We start from the raw sequence: 18,815 nt of genomic DNA, 5'->3' as shown, positions 1-18,815 counted from the left end.
TACACCTCATACACCTTGGACAGGCCACCAATCTGTCACAGGGATAACACAGAGAGACAGCTATTCATGCTCACGTTCACACTTAGAACACCAGTTATTCTAACCTGCACGTGTTGGGATATAAGTGGAAGCCGGAGTGCCTGGACAGGACGCACACAGGCTCAGGGAGAACATGGAAATGCCACACAACGTGTGACACAACACCACTGTGCCACCAGCTTTCGTCTTTAGTTGACTGATATTTAGATTTATCCTTGTAAGGTTGATTGATGGTTGTAGGTGTGAATGTGCGCGTGAATGGTTGTCTGCCTTTATTAGCCCTACAATGGATTGGGACTCTGTCCTGAGTGTACCCTTCCTCTCGTCCACTGTCAGATGGTATCGTCTCTAGATGGATGAATCATTGATGTGATCAGTAAAACCAAAGTCCCCTCTCCCTTAAAAGCAGCATCAGACTAAAATTGGACAATTCTGTATATTATATATGTCTGTTGCAAAGTGGCAGAAAGAGTTAATATGTATGATGGAAAATACACTCAAACTAAAGACGGCCTGCAGTGTTTTACTTCCAATTTATGCCCTTTTGAACTTCATTGCTGTGTACTGGGAGTCAGGTGGTAAACAAAGCTTACTGTAAACAACGAGAAAACCAGTCACCTGTAACGATAAACTCCAGAGATGTCTTTACAGCAAGAAGGCAAGCAAGACAAAATAAATATTCCTTTTCAATTCCTCGACATCAGTACAGCAAGAGGGCATACACATAAATCAAGAAAAAAAACACGTACAAACAAAATGTATTTGCATAAAATAAATATGTGAAATTTTTCAGTGGCTTGTAAAAACACAAAATAGTAAAATATTGACCTGCAGAATGTGTAAATTACACACACTGCTGTCTAATTCATCCCACAGACCCCTCTGTGTATTTCTCTGCATGTGCTCTCTGTGTGTGCGCGGCTACTGCAGAGTGATTATATTAAGGAACACACAAACTCTGTCTCACACACACAGGTTCTGGAAGTAATACCTGCTGTGGTTGTTTATATTAAAAGCAAATGAAGAATATTGGCCACAAACTCCCAAACTATGGTCATACTGAACACACTCACGCCAACGCTTCTCACAATGTTTCCCTGCATGTTACTATCAACCAATGAGGTATATTACCTGTAATTTAAGTGCAGCACACACAGTAACACCTCTCTCTGTTTGACTTTCTCTCTCAGTGTGACAGTATTAGCAGTCTAGGACACCCACTGCTAATGTTATGAGAGGTCCAGACCAACTCGTATACAACTCAACAGGCCTCTGAGAGGACGTAGCCTCTTAAGCCCTCTTACCTACAGAGAGCCTCATATGCAAGGTACTCATGACTAGCCTGTTCATGACACTCAAAATGAGGAGGCGAAAGATGAAAGAGGCTGGCGCAAGGTGCAAAAAAAGCACCAACACTTCTACAGAAATAGGTAATCAGATGTTGAGAGAGTAGATATTGTTAGAGTACAGAAATAAGGAGGAAACGAAATCTTTCACCTATTTTAAAGGGACTATACAAGCAGAGTTCATTGAGACAAACATGTTGATGTTTTTATTTAATATAATGATGTCTGTGGACCTTCCTGCCATTGTGTTAGAGAGTGAGTTACACATGTGCAGTTCATGTTATTCATCATGTTTGGTGTGGTTATATATTTAGGGTACACTAACCGTAATAAGATGTCTAAATTTCCTCTTTTTTAGGCCTCCCAGACGTATCGCAATTCTGCTCTTTAAGAAGAAAAGCTCAATTCCAATCGCCAGTCTCAATAACTGGGGATCGGTCCGCCACGGTGTAAAACTAAACATATGACACAAATAACAAGAAATGTCAAAATAAAACAGGAAACGATGTAGACAAAGATACGCTGACATCTGGACTTGACACAGAAAAAAGATAAGACAACTGTGGAGACGCGCCTGAAGGAACAGGAAGGGATCACAAAAGAGAACTACCAAACCTTTCATGCAAAGTTACACCATTTAAAGTAGGTTATGGAGCTTTTAACATAAATCCCATTATGCTAGTTGAACAAGAAAATATTCAGGATTAGCCATTTAACTAACATCAATGCTAGCCTGCTATTATCATAGAATGGTAAGCTTAACGTCAAGGTGTAAGTCCATATTACCTGGACTATATCAATATTCAACATATACAAAGGTTAGTTAACAACAGTGTTGGTCAAGTTACTTGAAAAAAGTAATCAGTAACTAATTACTGATTACTTCCCCCAAAAAGTAATCCTGTTACTTTACTGATGACTTATTTTCAAAAGTAATTAATTACTTAGTTACTTTTTAAAAACACGATTTACAACCTGAATAGGTGATAAAGCGATAGATCTTTCAGCCCAATTCTACTTTTTCTGCATAATCCATCATACAAAATGTAATCAAATGGAAAAGTCTCTTTTTTTAACTTGTTTTATCAGTTTTAATCTTTTAACTTTATGCATCAAGCAAAATTTTTATTATATGCAACATTCTCTGAGTTGAATAAATTAGTTTAACATTTAAACCTATTTTCTACACATTCCAGCACATAAAATATTTTTTGTGTTTACACTCACTCTTTCAAATAGATGCAAGTAAAACACAGCAGAACATAAATAAAGTCAAAGACTCAGCGGTCCTGTTGCTCTATTTTCACCTGTAAAGCAGGACTGCGGTAGGCGGAGGTTTACCCTGGTGCAGGTGTGCCGCGGTCAGTTGAAGAATCCGCGAGTTTCTCTGTGAATTTCCCATTACCTCGTTGCTCACTCGGTACTTCCTTGGAAGTTTAGGGTTTTTTTTCGCTGTAAAAAGAAATTTTCTTCCCACGCACGATGGACGCTAATGTTTTTGTCACTTTTTATGGAATCAAACTCAAAGTAAGGTCAGTACTTCCACGCTTTAAACGCTGCACGCTCATACTCTCTCCCACAATCGATATGTGATCCACTGTTGATCTGCACACAGCTGCTGTCACTAACGGCGCACTTGCTTACGTCACTGTCGTGAGACATTCTCGCAAAAAAATCACGGTTTTAGTAACGCAGTAACGCAGCGTTCCTACAGGAAAGTAACGGTAATCTAATTACCGTTTTTGCAATAGTAATCCCTTACTTTACTTGTTACTTGAAAAAAGTAATCAGATTACGCGTTACTGCCCATCTCTGGTTAACAACATACTCACTTCAGAGGATAGGCCACAGAGATGTGCAGCTATGGTTTTCTTGCATCTCCAGCTTAGCATTGACTGACTTCCCAGCAGAAGAATAGGATGTAGCAGCAGCTTGTTTAAGCCATGAAGGTAAATCTATGTGATGAGATGTTTCGAGCACATGCATTTAAGGTTCGGAGAGTGGGCGGTAACAATGTCACAAATGTTTTTAGACATTTGCACAGAAACGTTTTGAAAGCAAAAGTGATCAGATTTGTGAAGCTGAACTTCAATAACTGTGCATAAATGTTGACTTTGTGATTGCGGTGATCATGTTTGGACATATGTATTTCTTAAATAGTTTTACGTGTGATCAAGTTGCTTTGTCTCTGTGTGTATATTGAAACATGCCTAGTTGAGTCCCCAAAATCTTTTAGTAAATTTCCCTCCATATTACTGCTGTAGCCGGTGATTTATCAGGGCTAACTCTGCCTAACTTAAGCAATGTAATGCAAAGTGTCAGTCTGCTGACTTCGTGATCCTTTTACTTATTCAGCTGCTACACTTTTTTTCATCATGCCACTGATGAACATTTCATGGATGTTAATGTCATAAATAAAACAAGCTACAGATATTATCTCTTTACTTCATCGTCTGTTTAGAACCAGCTGCTGGGGGTCACAAGTGGCTCCTGGAGCTGGTCCCAAGCCCAGATAGACGGGCAGGTTGCATCAAAAAGAGCATGTGGTGTAAATTTTTTGCCAAATCAAATGCGCTGATCAGACGGATGATTCACTTTAGTCCCTGCTAAAAGGAAGCATCTGGAAGCAGAAGAGGAAGAAAAGGAGACTCCAACTTTTGTTCAGGAAATCTTTCATCTTGCAAAATGTGATCAAAAAAATTCTCATAAAGGGATCATAAAAATCAAGAATGAACTTTTAAAGAACTTTTTCTTAAAGATCGCTCTGTAGAAGTGCCTTTATACCATGTTTACCCTCTCCAGTATGTGATGGTTCTTCTCCAAAATGTCAAAATACTGATTTTTCGGTTTTGATTTTCACAAAGTGGATGAAGTTAAAGTGAGGCAAATCTGGTAAAGGATCAAGGTGGTGAGCGAACGTTTGCATGGCCATAAAACCTCACTGTGTTTATCTCATTTTTCCTCAGTAGCCTCAGGCTGTTACAGTAGAAAGCTGGGCAGCCAACCCATGGTGCATCAGGTTTACCTTGATGTTACCTTATTTGTACCTGTAGGTAGATTCGGTTTGCAGTAGGTGATGTGCACATTTTTCCAAGATAACTCAGACAAAACATAAAAATATTACAAACCCAACAACAACAGCTACTTCTGCTACTAATAAAAGGGATGATTTGTTCTGAGTGAATGGCTGCTCAATAGCCCTGTGAAAAAAAAGTTAATAAACACACTCCTGGTTTTGTTCCCCACCTGGCACTCTAAGGATACTTTCACACCTGCACTGTCTAGTAAGTTCTGGTGCTTTTTCCTGCTTGATTGGGTTTGTTTTTTCAGACGTAAACACAGTAATCTCAGAATGAGGTGGTCTGGTTTGGTTTAGAGAGAGCTCCAGAGCGGTTTGTTTGTGGTATATGATCCAACTTCGATCTGACTACCAGGACTATGCTGCAAGTTTGAGCTGTGCACCTTCCCTTAGTATGCAAGTATGTTTTCATGCAGCAAACATACTTGCAACAAACATAGAAACGTATATATGCAAAAAACACAAATTATAGTGAGTTTAAAATGAATGTAAATCCAGAGCAGAGTGTTGTTTTCCTGTATTTACTTGTGCGTCTCATCCCAGACAGGTCTGCTCAGATGGTTTGATTCGCCTGTGTGAAAATAAACCAAACCTAATAGGTACAAATTTTAAAACACAGTTGATTTGAACCAGAATAATTTATTAGATGTGTGAAAAACTTCAGCGATGGAGATAATATGACTTCTTATGGATTTTGTGTTTTCAAACACATGCTGTTTGTTTCCTGTAAGTTCAGATCAGATCCGTGGTGCAAGTGAAAATGGACCTTCAGGGAAGGAACTGAGATCAGCCCAACTTACTCAGGTAAGGCTTTTCAGGCCTATTCCCACAGCTTGTAAACAAACACAAGTTAACAGCATATTCTTCTTCTTTTTTTGGTAACTTTGGGGTACCCTTGGTTTGTAACTTTTTTAATTCTTTTGAAAATAACAATTTTCAAGTTAGGTTTCTGTTTGCCTACTTGTACCAAAGTGACTGTACTTGATCTCTCTCTTCCAACTCCTGAGTGAATTTCTGCCTCTTTAGATGCTAAATGCTCCACTGTATTTACCAGCTAGCCACTAACTGTGTCTGTTTGTGGTTCAGTGTTGAGCAAATGTAGTGCATTTTCATATTTTTTTTGCTTTTTTGCTGTAAAGAGCCCCCTGTTGCAGCCAAAAACAAATCAATGCCGTGTCTGAGAATGAACCAAAACAGCTTTTGTAAAAGGTTGTGGGTTGGATAGAAAGAGTTAAAGTTATAAAGCCTTATGAAGAAAAGCTACAGATTCAAGTGATCATCTTTTGTAGGCTCGACTCTGATCATGAGGATCAAGAAAGGAAGCGCCAGGATTTAGCAGTTCTAACTGGCAAAATAGGAACATCTAAACAAGTTGCTCAGTCTGCAGCAAACGCACACAAATAACACTGCAAATACCATCGCTGTATGAGAGATTTCTCTAAAACTTAGCACAGTATACTGTTGATAAACATGTGACATTAAATAAAAAGGAAATACATTAGAGGGTTACCTAGGCAAACAGAGCCTTAAAAATCTGGTAGTGCCCAACCATCGTTGACAAAGAAAGGTGTGACGAGTGAATCGCTTCTTGTGTGGGAAGAGCTTAAGATTTAAAATCCTCAAGCCAACACAAAACCCAAGGACCATGACAAATACACACAGTAGTTACTTTGCTTGAATGATTTCTGCTTCTTTTAAATGGCATTTGCTGCAACCACTTTCCAAATTCCAAATGATGCTAAAACATCAAAAAACAAAGAAAATGCTTCACTGTCACACAACTATGTGTGATACACATGCACTCCCACTATTTTAAAAGTTTCAGTCTTTGACCCAAAATGTCACAACTAACTTCTTAACTCCAGGTTACAAGTTCACAACATCGGAGTCTTATAATGGAGAGCAATGCTGAAAATTCCAATCACAAACTACTGGTTAAAAAAATAAAGAAAAGAAAAGAAAAGAAAAGAAAAGAAAAGAAAAGAAAACCTAAACAAAAACAAAACACTGAGGTCAACAACATCGTGCCTTTATTTATTTCAGTAACAGACAGAGAAGAGGAAAAAACTTACATATATCACACACTGAGGACCAATAACATGAAACCAACTGATTGTACTGTAAAAATACAGGACATTTCTATCACGTGCTCTTAAAGATCATATTGTAAAGTATTTGACAGAATAAACTCTGATGAATACATTTTCTATTTCTATTTGAACTGAACTGAAAAATGAGCATAAAGCTGTGACTTTCAGGTTTATGTGAAAAAGGACAAACGATGTAACCATGAGGATTGGTTACATCCTGTTGTCAAATGAACAGAATAAGTTAATGCAGGAAACTTGTTTGTTTGTCTGATGTTTTTTTTTCTTTTTCTTAACCTGAAAACACAGCTGGTTTTAAGGAAGAACTAAATGCTTTCTGGGAAAATGTTTTTAGATGAAAAATCACTTTAATAACAGCCCATTTCTGCCTCACCTTCACCTTTCCAGCAATCGTTTTAGTGCAGCAGATGTTGGATTGCAAACATTATGATTTCCTCTTAGAACAAAAATAATTTCTCCAAAGACAACTTCAACTTGGAGTTAACTTTAAGAACAAGGGGGGCGGGCAGCAAATTTTGGGATGTGGCCAGTGCCCCCCCAGCACCCCCTTGGTGATGCCCCTGGGTCACCCTCTCTTGCTGTCGGCAATTGTGAGAGATTATATCCTTTGTTCTGTGACTCTGACTGGAGTTTGGAAAAACAAACAAACAAATAAACAAACAAAAAAAACCCCCATCTGGGCAGTGGAATAAGTGACTACCTGTTTCCGAAATGCTCAGCCTTGCTGTGACTAGAGAGATTGGTTGCTGTCCTTTATGCTTAAGGACAACAGATGGAAATTAGCCCTTGGCTATAATCTGGTATGTTTACATTCATGTAATTTTTTTTTTTACATTTATGTTCATTAACATGCACTGTCCTAAATAAAATAAAATAAATTAAAATAAAATAAACATTAAATAGGTCTGTGAAGTTTGGTTTTCACCTCAAAGAAGAAGATGAAGCAAATTAGTTAATTCCTGATCATAAATACTATTTCTGTGAATGATGGGATTTGAAAAGTTTTCCATACTTACATAATTTAGCATCACTGATCCTCAAGTATTTGACTAATTCCTTTCTTATGTATACAATGACAGCGTGATGCTGAAATTTGATCTATTTTGACAACTGATAAGAACACGTTGATATGGACATGAGCTCATGAGATGAATTTCTTGTCATTTCAGATTTGAACAAATCATCCTTGTCAGTTTATTCTGATTCGGTTTTGTTTAGCAAGAAATGTAATCCTCCTGACTACCTGTGCTCTCATATTTAATATTTTTCCATTTAAGGATCACTAATAAAAAGAGAAAGTTTAAAGAAATTATTTCACATTTCAGGAATTTATTCTGTTAGGTTTTGCTCAGCAAGAGCTTTAATCCTCACCACAGCCTCTGCTCTCACATTTAATATGTTTCCTTTTAAATATTACTAAGAAAAATAGGTTTTAAGAAATAATTTCACATATTACAGAAATTAAAATTTGAAAAGCAGCCTTCAGATGAGTGAAATAAGACAGGTTTTATCCAAAATTGCAGTTACAGAGAGAGAAACTTTGTGGGGTTTCAGTTTTAAAGTGAATGGTTATTTCTTTTCCTCTGGCAAGTGCAGATTTGTTAAATGCCAATCCCGTCCATGCTATATAGCCACTTGATTTTCTTTACCATCCTGTGGTATCATTTTTTCCTTTTTCTCAGAAATTCTCTCCATCTGCTCCTCTCTGCCAATCTCCATCTCATACAGTATGTTGTCTCGACTGCTTGTCTCCATCTGCTGTAGTCTGTCATTTATGAACATATCGATGCCATCTGGTGGATGCTCCAATCCAGAGTGATTTGTGGTACTGTAGCACAAGAGCATTCAGAGTTAGCACGAGTGGGCTCAGCAGGAGTTAAAGGCTCTAATGGCGACATTGTTTGCTCATTACTTTACTCACTGAGGTGTACTGATTATTGCAGCCACTATCCATTAGTGTGTGGAAGAGAAGACTATCCTTATAGGCTAATTTTATGTTTTTGACATCCTCCTTTCACTTGTCCTATAGTTCTCACATATAATTGTAGGTGCTTTATAATTCTGCGACTTTAGAATTGGGAACTATACTGTATGCCCTCATTAGTGTTCCTTTACTCCATTTTTTAAATATGATATGTACACTAGAGTAGCAGTTGAGTACTTTAGTAAAGTACCTTTACCGTATATGTACACTACTAAGCAGGCAGATAAATACCTACACAAATTTCAGTCTATCAATATATATCTATATAATCTATAGTTACTTGAATTGGGTGTTTCAGCATATTCAACCACTGTCAAATTTTGGATTTATTTTCATTTAGGAACAGGTCCAGAAACATCTTTGTTCTTTTGTTCAATATACTGCTAATCTCCTACCCTTCTCCAGCCACTCTCCTATAGTTTACATAACATACATTATGATTAGGAAACAATAAACCGAAACACCAGGAACCAAATGAAAATTATAAACTCCATAAACACTAAGCAGTTAGTAGAAGTCAAATATATGTACATAGAGGGTGAAGTAAACAAATGGTCTCAGAAAACATGCCTACCCACAATGGAAATACAAACTGATAAGTACTGTATGACCCCGGGTTTTCTGTTCAACAAAGGTAGTTCACTTTTTACCCCGGCTATATGATCATGGTAACTTAGTTAATATTCAAGATCTTTATTGTCAACACAGCAATATACATAGTATATACTGTGTATACTATACTATACTATACTATACTGTATACTATACTATGTGTACATAGTATATACCGTTTTACCCCAAGCCCTCCATGGTGCATTTATAAGAGTATCAAAATATATCTACAGGGGAAATAAAACAAGAAATTACAAATAAATAGCATTAATTTATGATCTGAAAACAGGACATCTTAAATCAAATTTGCATGTAGAATAAGCACGTGTGAATTCTCATTTATATTTAATATTTACTTCAACACTTTCAAACACCACAGAGTTTATTAAATTACACAGTCTGCATTTTTATTTCTTGCCTTCAGATAGAATAAACTATATAATATAGTAACTCTTTTCCAGTCTTCTGGCTAAAATGTTTAAAGTGCACATTTATAACGCTCCAGTGTTTTATAAACATGCACATTCATATCACTGCTATTTTGGCAGCACCTGTCTTGCTTTCAGTTGTATTACTAGTTCATGTTTTCTACACAATATATGTTAGTCTTCTTTTGTAAAATCAGCTTTTCTGCTACTCCTGTGATTGGGCAGATGTTGCCAACCGCACCCCTAACAACATGGGTATCCTGAACTTGTTTAGCAGTACAGGGCTCAGAAAACACACAAGTAACAATAACAACAACAAAAATAAACAAAGACAGGCAAGGAAAAATAACTCGTAACCCTGTAACGAAACCTAGGGGCCGCGATAGTTACGGCTTGGCTTTAGTAATTTGTAATTTAGCTGAGTTTAAATGTGCAGTGTCCACTTAGTTACTGATAACAGCTGCCTTAGAAGTTTGAATCAAGAATATGTGGTCCCAAACCCTGTTAACCTCCTATTGCAGACTTATTAAACTACTGCACAATCCATAAAGTTATTCATTATGAAGAATTATTTGCTGATACTTAAGAAGTCAGGCAATTCAGAAAGTAATTTTTTTTGGTTTTATCTCTCTCACTGCATTCCAATTTAGCACTGCTGCATAAAATCCTGGAAAGAACTTTCTGCAGCAGTCATGTCGAATAGATGTGATAAACATTTCAAGGTGGTCTAAAGTAAGTGGTGCTATTCAACTAAGCATCAGTTAAGTAATCTTACATGTCTGCACGCTCTGTATGTTAATTAGAGCACACAGTAAATTACTGAAAGGAACAGCATTTTTTATCCATTTCTGACAAGAGCAAGGACACAGAGTTGCTCGCAAAAAGGAAAAAAACAAAACAATGGGAAGATGTGGTGAAATGAAAATCAGATAAATCAGTCATCTTGCAGGTCCGTCTACAAGTCCAGCAAGTTTTAATGAATTAACTTTTTTAATTGGGCTGTGTTTTGACAACCTCACATCCCATCCGAGCCGATGCAGTTTTTTTACCCTTGCTAGTAACTTTGGCACATCGATGGCCTTGCGTACTTCTGAAAAGCTATTTAATCATCCGGCGCAATTAGATTCAGATTTATACAAAAAAGTTTTAATTAGCAGTGTTTTTTTTCCTAATCTGTGTGTCTTTTGACAAAGTCATGAGAGAGATTGGTCGCGATAAGAGTAGCTGATGATTTGCTCTTGCCCTCCGCTTCCTCTTCCTCGGTGTCTCACATGTGTTTCGATGAGTCATCATCATGTGACTGTGCCAGATTCTAATCAGCTCTCTGCACCTGCTGCTGGTTTCTACAGTGTTACACTGACAAACACCAAACCTAATCAAGGTTGAAGGGTAGGCTTTTCTTTGCCTTGCCCAAAAAACAGCAACAGTGCCTAGTCCCATGTTGAATTTGTGGTGATGAAATGTAGCACCAGTTAATTATCATCTTATTTGAATGAGCAGTTCCCAGGTTCCTTGTTGATCATTTAGGTTTACCTTTGCTTGAGCTTTTCCCCTAACTATTAGCACAATAGTTTTTTAAAGACAAATTACCATGGCATATGCATATATATATATATATATATATATATATATATATATATATATATATATATATATATATATATATATATATATATATATATATATATATATATATATATATATGTATGTATGTGTGTGTGTGTGTGTGTGTGTGTGTGTGTGTATGATGTAAATTATTTTGCAACAGATTTTATTTGAATTTCAAACAGTTGTATAAAAGCTTTTGCATGAGAAATTCATACATGGCAGAGAATTATGTGAGGCTTGTGCAGGACATGTATGAGGACAGAAGGAGAGCATGCAGTACAAGTAACAGGTGGGTTCAAAGTGAGGGTGGGATTGTATCAGGGATCTGCTCTCAACCCCTTCATGTTTGCACCGGTGATGGACAGGTTGACAGATGAGGTCAGGCTGGAGTCTCCGCGGACCATGGTGTTTGCAGACGACATTATGATCTACAGGGAGCAGACGGGAGAGAGCCTAGAGTGGTGGAGGTATGCTCGAGAAGAAGAGGGAGGAAAGGCAGGAGAAGCAAGACAGGCTAAACCTGTGTGAATAAGTGGAAGACAGGTGGAAAGGTGGAAAATAGTGAGGGTGGATGAGTTTAAATCACTGGGATCAACCAACTAAAGCAACAAACAGTGCACAAAAGAGATGACTTCAGTCAAGGTGGAGATAAGTGACAGAATGATAAGGGCAAAAGTGAAAGGGAAGGTTTATACAAGGCAGTGAAACCTGCTATAATGTATGCTTTAGAGATGTGGTAGATGTGTGAAGATGGTAAGAGCTTTACTGGTAGCATGTCAGAGGGACAGCTCAGGATGAGCACATAGAACACCAAGACATGCAAGGCGGTGAGATGATTTAGACATGTGCAGGGAAGACAGTAGATATATTAGATAAAAGATGCTAAATATGGAGCTGCCAGGCAGCAGGAAAAGAAGAAGGCTACAGAGAAGACATTCATAAACGTTATGAAGGAGGACATGAAGAGGGTGGGTGTGATGCTAGCATAGGGTAAGATGATCCACTGTGGCGACCCCCAGACAGAAAAAGTAAAGGAAAAACAAATCAAAAAGAATGTTTAATAAAAATCTTCTGACTTGAGAAATATTGCACTGTAGTGTGTAGTCCACTACAGCAGTGTAACATTAGCTTAAAAATCAAAGGCTCAGAGAGTTTGATTATCCAGTGTTACTTATTAACTGATGACCTTTAGGAATTTTCCCACAGGATCACCTCAACTTGTTGTATTTGGTGTGATAATAATGTTCTACTTAACTCTAATTATCTTGAGGTGTACCCCACCTTTAATCCTTTGTTAGACATATTTTTTATTTAATTGTTATGAATAGTATCAATTAATAAAAAGAGCAAATAACACCATTGTCATATGTTAGTTAATTTCTATTTGGAAGTAGAATCAAACATCAGAGCAATGATTTTATGCAGCACTCATGATTCTCTCAGAATACAGTTCTGCTGTTATGTCCTGCATTATAATGCCACTTGTATCAAGAGGCTTTTCTCTACCCACATTATCATAAGATGCCATTCACACAGAGTGGAAGCTGAGAAATTTCACACTTTCAGGCACTTCTGACTTTGGCATTTGAAGATTCCTGTAAAGTAGACATGACAAGACGTGCAACTTTACAGTTTTACATCTTATATTCCTGTTTTAATATTTTCTCACTCTTCTTTGATATTCATCTAGATCTATCTAGATATAGATATTCATCTGGATTAAAAAAAACCCCGCCTATGACTGGCACTGCAATGCATATGAATAAAGCACATAGATAATGCCATGTGGGTCTTCTATAAAACATGATGTATACATCACTGCATTTATGTTTTTTTTTTTTTATCATGTCAGACATTTTCTGTCTGTGTTTGACCATTTAGTGTTAGTATTTTATTCTGATTTTACACAGGTTAATGGCAGGATCCATCCATCCATTCTTTTCCACTTAGCCAATTCATACACCGGATATTTTATCTAAATAAGATTTCAGTAAGGCAGAACAAAACTAATACAGCCCAAAGTCCAGAAACAGTAATGAGCAAGAATCATCAGAGCAAGTGAGCTGCGAACATTTTTTCTTACTTCTTTTTTTTGGTGATGATGAGCAGGTCTTATCACACAAGCTGCAAGTTCATTTTAATTCAACATCCAGCACAAAGGAAAACCTTCAACAAACGAGGGCCAACTCTCATTCGGACCAAGAGCGGAGCAGTAATTGGAAAGCTTAATTGGGGAGATGGCATCTTGTTAATTGAATTAGCAGCAAGAGAAAAAAGAAACTGCCAATTCAGGACAATGTCACTGTGTGACATTGAGAGATTGAGAAGAGGAAAAAAAGTGAAGAGAAAGAAGCGTGAGGTGAGAGAAGCTGAAAGATAAACGGTAATACAAGGAGAAGAAAAGAAATGTAGACAGGCAGATATGAGTGTCAACTGTAGCTGAAGAGAGGATGAAAAGCAGAGAAGAGGGCTGTTCAATAAGAAAATGACTTATTTAAGAGCAGAGGTGAGGTGGAAAAGAAATGTAAGGCAATGAATGGAAAGAGAGACGAAAGGACAAGAAATGGCACAAAAAAGAGGAAAAGGATCTAGTGGCATTGAATACACTTGTAAGGAATGAACATGTCAGGACAATTTCAAGGTTATCATGCTTGGAGACACACACTGTACACACACGGTAGACAGGTGCACAGACACACATGTACAGTATAAGCTGTGCACACATTTAGTAGTACATAGGCTCTGCATCTCAAGGGGGAAACCCCTGGGAGAAAAGCTCATGGCTGATTACTGTTACAGCTAAGTGAACTGTGTCCTATTTCAGAGACATCAATGTCAATATGTGTGTGTGTGTGTGTGTGTGGCTTTGCTTTTGTCTGACAGAATACAAATCTCATCACTGTGTGTGTGTGTGTGTGTGTGTGTGTGTGTGTGTGTGTGTGTGTGTGGTTTGTGTGACAGAATACAAATGTCATCACTCTGTGTGTGTGTTGAAAGGCAGTTTTAAATGATGCATTTTGTTACCGTAGTAGACGGAGCAGAATTATGGTCAAATACTGAAAAGAGAGCACCCCCAAGTCCCAAGAGACTGAGAGAAAGGACAGAGTGAAGAGTTTCTTAGAGAGTTACTATTAAAGTAATGTCATTGGTTTTGAGTTTAGGCCACGTGTTTCAGAGTCATTCGTTCTGCAGTGTCGCATAACACAGGAAAAAAATAATGAAAACCAGAGACCGACCCCACAAAAAAGTACCTGTGCTTCCTAACCAAACACTACTATCACTTCAGATTGTGGTTTGATCATTTGTTCCTTTGTGTTTTTGAATTTTGTTATTCTGTGCATAGCTTTGTTCCTGTTTTATTTTGATAGTCTTGTGTCTTGGGTGCTTCATATTCATTCCTTTGTCTCATTAGTTCGATTCTGTTCATCTGTGTTCCCCAGGTGTCTCCACTCTGCGTTACTAACTTATGTTTATTAAAATTCCGAGTTTTTCTCAGTTCTTTGTCATGTTGTCCGTTCATGGTGTGTGCACTCTCACCTTGTGTGTTTCCTTTGTAGTCTCTTGGTTTCCTGGGTTCTTCCTTGCTAATTTTTTTTTTTTGCTACTACCATTGAAGTTCAGCTTTTGTCCCTGGAGTCCTGCACTCGGGTAAATTCCCTGACTATCACACAGCTGAACCACGACAGGTCAGGGTGGATGGGCCAATTATTTATTTATCCAACAATAGTTTCTCTACTCTTACCAAAAATAGTTTTTCAACAAAACTGAGATTAAAAAGCTGATTAATTCAGACTCACTTTTCATCAGTGACTTAGGAAGGGCAAGTGAAATCACAATCCTTCTAAACTCTGCCTGAAAAGAGAAAAAAAAAAAGCTATTTCTTTCTTTAATTTTGGCTTTACTAGCCAAAATTCTGAATGAGGGGTTAAACACACTAATGATCTGATTTGTATGGATTACTGAGCAGCATTTCACAACTTTCAAATGTATTTTCATTCATTCTTTTGAGTCTTTAAATGGTTTTATACCTTTTATGATGGGAATAATAATTTGATAAGTTATAAAAATACTGACAGTGGATTGAGTGAACTCTGCATTGAGACTGACTGCTGACATTTCTTGTAAAATAAACTGAATGTCTCTATTTCCGCTCTATGGTTTAACTAGCAAGGGCAGTCATGGAAAATAGGAAAATATAAAACAAAAGATTTAAAAGGCTAAAATAAAAGAGGACTTGACTCAAAAAGGGTTTGAAGAGTTCATATCAATAAAGTAGGAAGACCGGGCTACCATTAAAATCCTGCAGTCGGTGAGTACGTGTTGTTGCATAATACATAGAAGTTGTAAGATTTGTATGCAGTGACTATTTTGGACTTCTTTCATTCTAAAATAGTATTAAATAGAAAAAATGCACTTTTGGAGTTTTTTTGTTCTAAGGCAGACTCAAAATACAATTGTGTTACCTATGACACTTTTTGTAAAATTACATTTTGGAGAGACTATGCGTTCGCGAACTGGCATAGCTATTATTCCAATGAGCGAGTTAGGTCCATAGGAATGTGAAAATGCTTCTGAAATCTTCTTGTCAGCTGACTGAACAGAAAACCCACACACTATAGTACATATCATATCAGATGGAGCTCTTTCTGCTTCCCCCCTGAAATTAACCTCAAAGAAAGTTAAACATAAGTGACTCTCTGATTGACATCATGACATGCATCACAAAAGAGAAAAATTACACCTCTGCAGAGTTACTTACGTATCTTTGGTAATTTCTCATCACTTTTATACATTTCCTCTCTCCTTCATTCATCATTTCCCATTTTCTTTTCTCACTCCTTCTCTTCTCTGACTCGCCTGCTCCCCATCCTTTATCTATTCATACATTTTCCTCTCCGCTTACCCTGTCTGTCCCAGGCTGTCGATCTCTCTCTTCCCTCCTTCTCCTCCCTTTTCGTCTAACCGTATCTCTGCAGCTTCTTTTGTTCAACCCGTCTGTCAAAAGAATTTTTCAATGACAAGATGCAGCTGCATAACAGTGACCATTATGCAAATATAACTTTTATTAAATGTATTAAAAAAAGCTTCCTTTGTTGGGGTCAGAATTAATCTCCACTGGCTGATATTCATAAGAGAGGGGAAACATGCGAACAGATATAATTTATTTTAATAAGTGTGAAATTTTATAGTAACATTTTATTACTTTTGTTTCTTTTTGCTATTACACAGATCCGAATAAATTCAGAAGTGAGACATCCAGTTTCCCTAGTCTCTGTTTAAGCTTTGACATTTGAGTCTTTTGAATAGAGATTGCTCCACACATAGAGCATGATATATGATGCTGAATGAATAAAAAGAAAAAAAAGATACAACACCAACTGTTAAAAAATTAGTAAATGCTCCTCTTTTCCCCGGACATGTCCACTTTTCACGTTCTGTCCGGGGCGTCTGGGGGGATTTTTGAGATTGCTGAAAATGTCCGGGTTTTCCGACAGAGGACCCATATGTGTGACATCATCCCCGAGCTGCAGCTTTGTGAGTGGACTTGTAAAAGTCTATATGACATTTTTGTTTCACCATTCATTAACCACACAGAGAAGGCATCGTTTAAATATGTTAAACTTTTCTTTAAGGACACAGTATTATTAAAGTTCTTCATGACTGGACCAAGTGTCCTCTTTTTTGGAAATCAAAATATGGTCTCCCTAGTAAATGCATTTGCTTGCATCAATATTTTTTATTTTGCATGTCTTAATAATCATGTTCCTTAAATCTTCATAAAAGCAGTGTTTGGAATATAAATTTCTTAAAAATACACCGCTCTCCCATTGACTGCACCAGGCTTATCCTGGCTTCATTGGATAAAACAAGGTTTGTTGTGGCACAAGGTGGCAAACTCTAACGTATCACAAGCTTATTTGGGAATCATCTATCAAATACAGACTATAGATTTGCAATGGCCAGATCAAGGGAAATTCCAGTGGCATATAAATTAGCATCATAAACATAGAATTTCATGAAATGGCAGTTTTTTGTAATAAAAAGCAAAAAAAGAAGTCCAACAGTGGATTCCTGTGGTGCACCTGTACTAAAAGCAATTGAATTCTATTAAAAACTACTTAATGAATGTCAGTTTATTGAACAAATGCTTTTATATGTCTATGGAAAGTATAACACAATACTGAAGGCTATCAAAGGCTTCAGTAATATTAAGTACATATACTGCCATTGTTTCAGTGTGACATGATCTAATTAGAAGATGCTGTTTGATGTTACATACAATTTCAGGTGAGCGTGTATCAAGGATAATGAGATTTGTGCAATTTTTGAAATGGCACAGTAACTATTAAATTCACCACAGTCATATACTTTAAAGTTAGTACGTTTTTGGACAGTGACACACTTTTTTAAAGATAATTTTGACTCTGTACACCACCATGGTAGATTTAAATCAAATAATCAAGATGTGAAGTGCAGACTCTCATCTTTAATTCAAGGGGTTAAATAAAAGTATTGCAGTACTGTTTAGGAATTAAATCCATTTTTATTCACAGTCCCTGGGAAGTCATGGACAAAACAAAAAAATGAATGTGGGAAAAGTTACCAAAATCATCTCTACAAACTCTTTTTTTGGCCAACTGATGGTTGTCACAGTGTTCCAGAGATGTGAGGGGATAATAACTCTTGCAGGTTTAAAACATGGTCATTTGCTTTATTGAATCGTATTATTTTAGAAGCGAGCTAGAACCCTGGGCTGTTTTCACTTTTCATATGTTATGTTATTTCTAGCTGATTCTTGTACAGTGCTTCTGAAGATATTGTTTACTTTGTGCCTCTAAGTAATTCAAACATTAAATGGAAAAAGTCCCCCCCCCCCCCCCAAAAAAAGTGAAGTGCACAGAGACGCAAATATGATTTGATAGACAGAGGCTGTTGCTGTGGTTTTTCAAGTGAGGAAGAGAAATTGGAAATTATGCAAAAAGAGACAAGAGGGAAAAGAAAGGGGGAGGAGAAGGAACTAGCAGTCAAGGGAGAGGTTGGGAAGTAAAAGAGAGTTATGATGAGTATGTTTGCTCTATGAAATGCTCCAAAGCAATCAACTGAAGCAAATTAATGCCTCTTACTCTGGAGAGTGAGGGGGGTATAATGATAAAACAGAAAAACAAAATAGACAAAATTCTGAAAATGCCAAAAATTTATGAAAAAAGGAATTAAAGGGAAAACAGAAGCCCCGTGTTTTCTATCTGTTAAGGATAGCATTCCTGGCAGAGATGTGAAGATTGCCTTTCAATCACTGGACTGTGTTTCTTTTTTTCATGTCCCTTTCACCTTCTGCTCACATCCTTCCCTCTCTTCATCCTTGTCTTGTCTAACTTCCACTTTCTCTTTCCTCTTCCTCTTTATCGTCTCTTTTCTCTGTTGCTTTTTATCTTCAGTTTTACTCTTTATCTTTACAACTGTCCTCTCTCCTCTTTACCTCCACGCTTCTTCTCATTAAATTCCCATCGTCTCGTATTCCTCTCTTTTTCAATTTCCCCACCGTTAGACCCACGTCTAAAGCTGTACGCGTGTGCATGAGAAACGCATGTTTTTGAGTGTGTCCTAAATGTG

At 37.2% G+C, this 18,815-nt stretch overlaps 1 long non-coding RNA gene across 1 annotated transcript in view; it reads left to right on the top strand.

Moving 5' to 3' along the window:
- The first annotated feature begins 3,280 nt into the window (after nt 1-3,280).
- The window catches only part of LOC146562894 (uncharacterized), a 45,936-nt gene continuing 30,401 nt past the window's right edge, over nt 3,281-18,815 (top strand). Inside the window, exons 1-3 of the long non-coding RNA XR_014894553.1 lie at nt 3,281-3,334; nt 5,008-5,063; nt 5,201-5,268. This is a non-coding gene — a long non-coding RNA (uncharacterized LOC146562894). The remainder of the gene's footprint in view (nt 3,335-5,007; nt 5,064-5,200; nt 5,269-18,815) is intronic.

The sequence above is a fragment of the Mchenga conophoros genome, linkage group LG12 (genome assembly GCF_057382185.1).
Source record: "Mchenga conophoros isolate Kocher_MC1m ecotype Shallow Benthic linkage group LG12, M_conophoros_male_GT1.1, whole genome shotgun sequence".
Lineage (NCBI taxonomy): Eukaryota > Metazoa > Chordata > Actinopteri > Cichliformes > Cichlidae > Mchenga > Mchenga conophoros.
This window is presented reverse-complemented; position numbering and strand designations above follow the sequence as displayed.